This window comes from Rhinopithecus bieti, unplaced genomic scaffold (assembly GCF_001698545.2).
Source record: "Rhinopithecus bieti isolate Rb0 unplaced genomic scaffold, ASM169854v2 scaffold_3763, whole genome shotgun sequence".
Lineage (NCBI taxonomy): Eukaryota > Metazoa > Chordata > Mammalia > Primates > Cercopithecidae > Rhinopithecus > Rhinopithecus bieti.
Genome location: NW_016804379.1, coordinates 1903901 through 1911027, shown reverse-complemented (window position 1 = coordinate 1911027; position 7127 = coordinate 1903901). Strand labels below are relative to the sequence as shown.

At 44.2% G+C, this 7127-nt stretch overlaps 1 pseudogene; it reads right to left on the bottom strand.

Annotated features, from left to right (window-relative positions):
- Window positions 1-5568: 5568 nt before the first annotated feature.
- Window positions 5569-5973, bottom strand: LOC108526746 (40S ribosomal protein S17 pseudogene; annotated as a pseudogene).
- Window positions 5974-7127: the final 1154 nt, after the last annotated feature.

Here is a 7127-nt window from a genome sequence, read left to right as displayed (position 1 = left end):
TTTAATTCAATGCTTGTAGTCACATTATACAAATTGCCATCAGGTCACAGGTCTCAATAGTGTGGGTACAGTCACTCTCAATGAATCATTTTGCCATCTCCATAAAGTCACAGGTGAACAAAGGCCTTTAGATAGTGTAGGGAGAGACACCAGATCCAACTGGACCCAACTAAATGACATGCAGCATTTCATTACCCTGAATGGGCAGGTCAGAAAAATAGCTTTCTATAGAACTCTCCCTTTTCCCATACCTTCAAAATAAGGCCTCAGTGGGATTGGGGGCAGTGAGCTTTACCTGGGCCTGCCCCAGGTTCCATTTCTGGTATCAAGGACTTTTCAACCCCTCCCTACCTTGTCATGTATCTATGAATAATCACATGCGTACGTACACACACACACACACATACACACACAATTTCACTGGCCCAGACAATTTCCAACGCTGCTGGTCAACCCTGGTGCTGGTTTCCTGATTAACAGTTGCTCACTCCAGGCTTTACCTTGTGAACCTAAGGAATTGTCCCTGGTTCTGCTCTGCTGCTTTAGGAGGCAGAGAACCTCTGTGCAGGCTGGAATCTCACCTTTCCAACATCATTTCCAGACAGGAATCACCAAGGACATCTGTGTCCTATGGGAAGTCCAAACTCCCATTCTGCAAATATGTCTAATTTATTTCAGCATTCAGCTGTCCCTTTTCTGTGAAATTTTTCTTTTAGCCCATGTGTCTTTCTCTGCCTCGCCCTCTCAGTCTCACCCTTCCTTCCAACTAAGTTAGGAGAGGGACTCTGCTATTTATGGTTGACCTTACCCTGCGCTTTGTAAGGTATGCTAAAGGATTTTCTCCCCACCTTTGCCAGTGGAGTTTTAAATTAATTTTAAAAGAGAACACAACTTCTGAGGCTGTCCTTCCTTGAAGGACACTTTTTATTCCCTCTGCAGAATGTGCACTGGGGATTGGTCTATAGAAAAAAAATCTTCTGTGCCTCTGTTTTATTTTACTCCTGGGGTGGTTTGGAGGATGGGTGATCTGATGACACAACTAACCTCACAAAGTGTCCTCCTTCTCTGTCGGAGTTCAATTTACAACATAATCAGGCTTGGCAAGGGATATCGTGAAACAGCAGTAACCCTCTACACAAAACATCACTTTGCCTCAGGCCAAGCCTATTCACCTTCATGGTTACTTTTAGACAGTGTCTAGTATCTTGTGTACAACTATAGTACTTGGTCCTCAGTGATTAAAAAGAACACAGGATTTGTCTACACACACACACACACACACACACACACACTCAGACTCTGGGAGAAGTGTGCCTTCCAGAAGTGTTCCTTGCATTGCTGCCCAAATCCAAACCTCTTCTTTGAGAAGGGAAGGGCACATTAAAGGAGGTACCTGAACCCTTCTCTGGGTCGGGGGCCCATGGATTCCTCCACCTCTCTGGTGGAGGCCTAGAGTCAGAGTGGGAGAGAGAAGTGGTTGGAGAAGAGGACAGAGCTATGTTGAAAGATAGCTGGGGAGAAAGCAAGCCCTCTACTCCCCTCTGCCCCTTAGTCCATGCTGAAACCCCAGAGTACACTAGCAGAAAGCGGAAATGGGCAGTCCTGCCATTTCCAGGTTCTGGTGGGCACCTTTCCACATCCTAAACCAAAACACGGGACATGGACTGTCTGGGTTTGTTCTGAAGAGGTGGCAGGTCCATTTTTTCATGGAAATCCTGACAGTGTCAGCTGTGAATCCCACTGATGCTGGTGTAGGGTTAACACCATGGAGGTTGCAGGGGCCTGTGCTCTTGCTGTACTTCCCTCACAGCTCTCTCAGTTATTTACTTTCCCCTTAATTTCACATTTGTTAGTTGTGGGTTTGGGTAGGGCAGGAGAAGCAATTATTTCCATTTACTACCAACCACATAGCACACAAAACCAAATGTAGACCACTCCTCAGTCACTGACCACTGTTTCTGATGGTACAGGGACATTCTAGGATGGGGGATGAGATATCCATCATTCAAAATGAGCCCAGAGGGTCACTGCTGTAAATATATGTGGTTGGCTGAATATAATTGTCTGACTGTATATTTTTTAAGATAAACTTTTTGTCTGTTTTGTTTTGTTTTGAGACAGAGTCTCTCTCTGTCTCCCAGGATGGAGTGCAGTGGCATGGTCTCGACTCACTGCAACTTCCACCTCCCGGGTTCAAGCAGTTCTCCTGCCTCAGCCTCCTGAGTAGCTGGGATTACAGGCATGCACCACCATACCCAGCTAATTTTTGTATTTTTAGTGGAGACATGTTGGCCAGGCTCGTGTTGAACTCCTGACCTGAAGTGATCCACACACCTTGGCCTCCCAAAGTGCTGGGATTACAGGCATGAGCCACCAGGCCCAGCCAAGATAAACTTAAAAAAGAAAAAAAGACTTTAATTAGCTGGAACCCCAGTAACCAGCACTCTGACTTAATTAGGACAATAAACTATCAGGAAAAGAAACAAATGATAACAAAAAAAAGATAAAAATAATAGCTATTTATTGTGTCACTTCCGTGTGCCAGGAAGTTATTTCACATACTTTTTATACCAACCCTGGGGAAATTCTAAATGTCAAAGAGGTTAAGTAAGCTAGCTAAGAGCATACCTCCACTTACAAGTGAGTCAAAACTCAACCCCAGGTTCCATGCTCTACAGAGCTATTCTATATGCCTAAGTTTTGTCATGTGTTGCCATAACAGAATACCTGAGAATGTAATTTAAAAAGAAAAGAGGCCGGGCGCAGTGGCTTTTGCCTGTAATTCCAGACTTTTGGAAGCTGAGACGGGCGGATCACAGGTCGGAGAGATCGAGACCATCCTGCTAACCCATGGTTGAAACACCGTCTCTACTAAAAATACAAAAAATTAGCTGGGCTTGGTGGCGGCGCACCTGTAGTCCCAGCTACTCGGAGGCGAGCAGAAAGACGTGCGTGAACCTGGGAGGATGTGGGGAGCTTGCAGTGATCGAGATGCGCCATGCATCCGCCTGGGCGGCGAGCAAGACTCCATCTTAAAATAATCAAAAATAATAAATAAATAATATAAATAAATAAATAAATAAAATAAAAGAAAAGGGTTTATTTGGTTCACATTTCTGATGGCTGGAAAGTCCAAGAGCATGGCACTGGCATCTGCTCTGCTTTTGGTGAGGGCCACGTGCTGTGTCACACGTGGCAGAGAAGCAGAAAGGCAAGTGGGTGTGTTCAAAGAGGGCAAAACACGAGAGTCAACCCTGCTTTGTAACAAACCACGCTAGTGGGAACTAATCCATTCCCAGTTGAACTAACCCTGTCTTGGGAGAAAGACATTAACCTATCTTAACCACCTAAGCACCTTTTAAAGGCACCATCTCCCAACACTGCTACATTGGCAATTAGATTTCAGCATGAGTTTTGTCGGAGACAAACCACATCCAAACCACAGCACTTTATATATCTTGTTTTTTTGTTTGTTTGTTTTGTTTTTGTTCTGAGGTCCTAAATAATGAAATGGGTAAGACTTTTATAGCTACTAGGGTAGTCATTAGCACTGTTTATCAAATATTTTTGGATTGCCACGTTCTGAACATAGAGAAAGACAATATTTTCCAGCCCCCTCCTGAGTGGGACACTGTGGCTGATATAACTCAATATGTTGTGAGTGGAAATAATAGAAGTGATGTGTGTCACCTCTGAACTGGGGCATTTAATCATTAACAGGAGACTCTCCAGAGCTCTCTTTCCTTCTGCAAAAAGGCAAGTTCCAGCTCCATCAGCATAGGTCTTGAAGTGAGGATGATTTCAAACCAAGCCTCAGCTGCCCCATGGTAGATATGTTATGTGCCTGAGAGTTGGGGATTATCTGATACTGCAGCATAATCTAGCCTATCCTAACTGAAAGGATCACAACCTAGAGAGTACAGAAATATATCTTTATTTCCTCATAACTAACTTAACTCTCAAGCCCCCACTTCCACCAATAGTAGAAAATTTAGTGTTGCCCATTCAACTCACTGTGAGTGTAGCTCTCCCCCATTTTTTGAGGAGAGAATACTTGGTCAATTCCAAGTTCCACCCCTTGGGATAGGGATGGGAGAGTACATCTAAGTTTCGGGTAATGAAGTGGGTAAAAAGAATAGTTTATTTTGGTTGTTTTTGTTTTGAGATGAAGTCTCACTCTGTCACCCGGGCTACAGAGTGCAATGGCAAGATCTCAGATCACTGCAACCTCCGCCTCCCAGGTTCAAGTGATTCTCCCACCTCAGCCTACCAAGTAGCTGGGAATACCGGCATGCGCCACCACGTCCGGCTCATTTTTGTATTTTTAGTAGAGATGGGGTTTCACCATGCTGGCCAGGCTGGTCTCGAACTCCTGACCTCAAATGATCTGACCACCTCAGCCTCCCAAATGCTGGGATTACGGGCGTGAGCCACAGTGCCTGGCCAAGAGCGGTTAAGTGTCCCATAACAAAAAGAGGCACTGGAAGTTACCTTTGTCCCAGGGCTGTCTTCTCATCTGCAAGCCATCACAGCCACGTGGCTCTTTCCTCTCTACCTTTGTGGTGGATGTGTCAGAGGCACGTGAACCGGAGCGACTCCATCTTGAATAGGGGCTGGGTAAAATAAGGCTGAGACCTACTGGGCTGCATTCCCAGGAGGTTAGGCATTCTTACTCACTGGATGAGATAGGAGGTAAGCACAAGGTACAGGTCACAAAGACGTTGCTGATAGAAGGATGCAGTAGAGAAGCCGGCCAAAACCTACCAAACCCAAGATGATGATGAAAGTGACCTCTGGTCGTCCTCACTGCTCATTATACACTAATTATAATGCATTCGCATGCTACAAGACAATCACACCAGCACCTTGACAGTTAATAAATGCCATGCCAATGCCCAGAAGCTGCCCTATATGGTCTAAAAAGGGGTAGAACTCTCAGTTCCAGGAATTGCCCACGACTTCCTGGAAAACTCATGAAAAATCCACCCCCTGTTTAGCATATAATCAAGAAACAGCCAACCAGCAGACCTCAGGGCTGCTCTGCCTATGGATTAGTCATTCTTTTATTCCTTTACATTCTTAATAAACTTGCTTTCACTTTATGGATTTGCCTCGAATTCTTTCTTGCACAAGATCCAAGGACATTCTCTTGGGGCCTGGATCTAGACCCCTTTCCAGTAACAGATGCCTGCAACACCACCAAGGCTTCTGAACATGAGGCAAGCCACTCTGCCCCCTCCTCATCTTAACCCAAGACCTCTAAGGTTTCTAGCCCTCTCACAATGTTTCTCCCTCCTCCACACCAGATATCTGGACCTCAAGACTACTGGGACACTGTGAGGTAGTCCTCGAGTAACTCATGCAGCTACAGTGACTATTGCTCTGGCATCGTGTGTGCCTCTTTAAGGGCCTCACTGTCTGCCTACGCTACACCTTGGGGAGCAAGGCACGAGTGCCCTCTTGCCTCAGGCCCCAACCCCACCAAACCTATCAGAGGTTTATTTTTGTTTGTTTGTTTTGTGCCATTGTCCTAGGTTTCTTGAAAATATTACAGTATTGCAGAAAGATTCAAACAGATCCCTGAGGCGTTTTGAAAGTCATGTCACCTGTAGGCTGACTGACCTGCAGGTTGGACAGACTGCCAAATGCTGGAGTGCAAAAGCATTTTCTTAGCGTCAGGATCTACTTCAGTGATCTGATCCAGGGCTGAGACCTCGGGAACATAATTGTCTCTTTTTTCTCCCTCCTCCTCCTGCAATTGATGGAGATACCTCTTACTGCGTCCCTCCAAATCCACTTCATCAGATGCGTGACATAGCCTGCTATCTTGTTGTGGAGCTTCTTGCTGGGGATAATGGTGATCTCCTCACACACGTGCTTGTCCGTGTGGCAGTCGTTGCCCAGGCATGTGTAGTACTTTTCTATGATGACCTGGACTGCCTTCTTCATGGTTTGGGTGTGAACGCAGCCCATGTTGGCAGGTCCTTGGTAAAAGAGGCCCTATCAGAGGTTTCTAACACACATTTTCTACACCCCATTGCTGTCATGAAGTCAACGGGGTAGGGGGAGAGGGGTTAGGACTCTGAACATTCTCACAGGGAAGCCCAACAATATCAATATCTTACTTTCCTGCTTTCCTTTCCCAACTCTCAGGTCCCTCCCCTTTTGGAATGTAAAACTATCTCTTACATCAGAGCTGCTCAAAGTGCTGGTTGGCAACAAGCTAAGTCTGGTTGGTGTCAGCACATAAATCACCGTATTGCTTCCTTCATCAAGAAAGTCTTGCTAAAAGAAAAAAAAAAAAAAAACAACGACGAAAAAAAAAACCCAGCAACATTGCCAACTGAACTAAACAGTGTTCCTAGTGATAAAGTTGATTTACATTCTGGAATAGGCTTCTTATCTCAGTAATAAACAGGTCTCAGGAGGTAGCCGAGTTTGTTGTACGTTCCTACCTATTCTGTGGTTTGTGGATAAATTTTATGCCCAGCTTCCTTCCAGTTTCGGCTTTTGATGCAGTAAGCCAGCTTTTGGAATTTAAAAAACCTTTCCACTCTCTGGTACCTTGTCTTTCAAGACTATTGTTTCAGCTATGAGTTTCAACAACCCCATTCAACAATTCAATTGACTCCTTTGTTCCAGCCTGTATCTGCCCTCGTCCTGAGAATATTTTTTTTAAATCATTGCTGAGAGACTGGTGAGGAAAAGATAATAATTCTGCCTCTGTGCTGTTCAGCTTTTTAATTGTATTTCTTGTCTCCCTGGCTAGAATGTGGCATGGTTTTTAAGGCTGAGATTTATTTTATAAAGAAGAATTAATTCTCTAAGCATTCAGATTAATCATAGTTTGCCTAGCTCTTTGTAAAAATGACTTTTGAATTACCAGTCATTTTGAATCTGCTCCCCTCTAACAGCACACATAATGAAAAAGTCACTCAATTAATGTGATGTTTATTAAGAATATGTAATGACATGAATAAATGCTTCTTATAATATGAACTGAAAAAAGTGGGTTACAATGTTGGGTTGCAGTGTGCATATAACTTTAAAAATAACAACAAAAGGTCTAGGACTAGGAAAACAATAGAAATAAATGCATTTGTTTATATTTTAATTTATATAATATT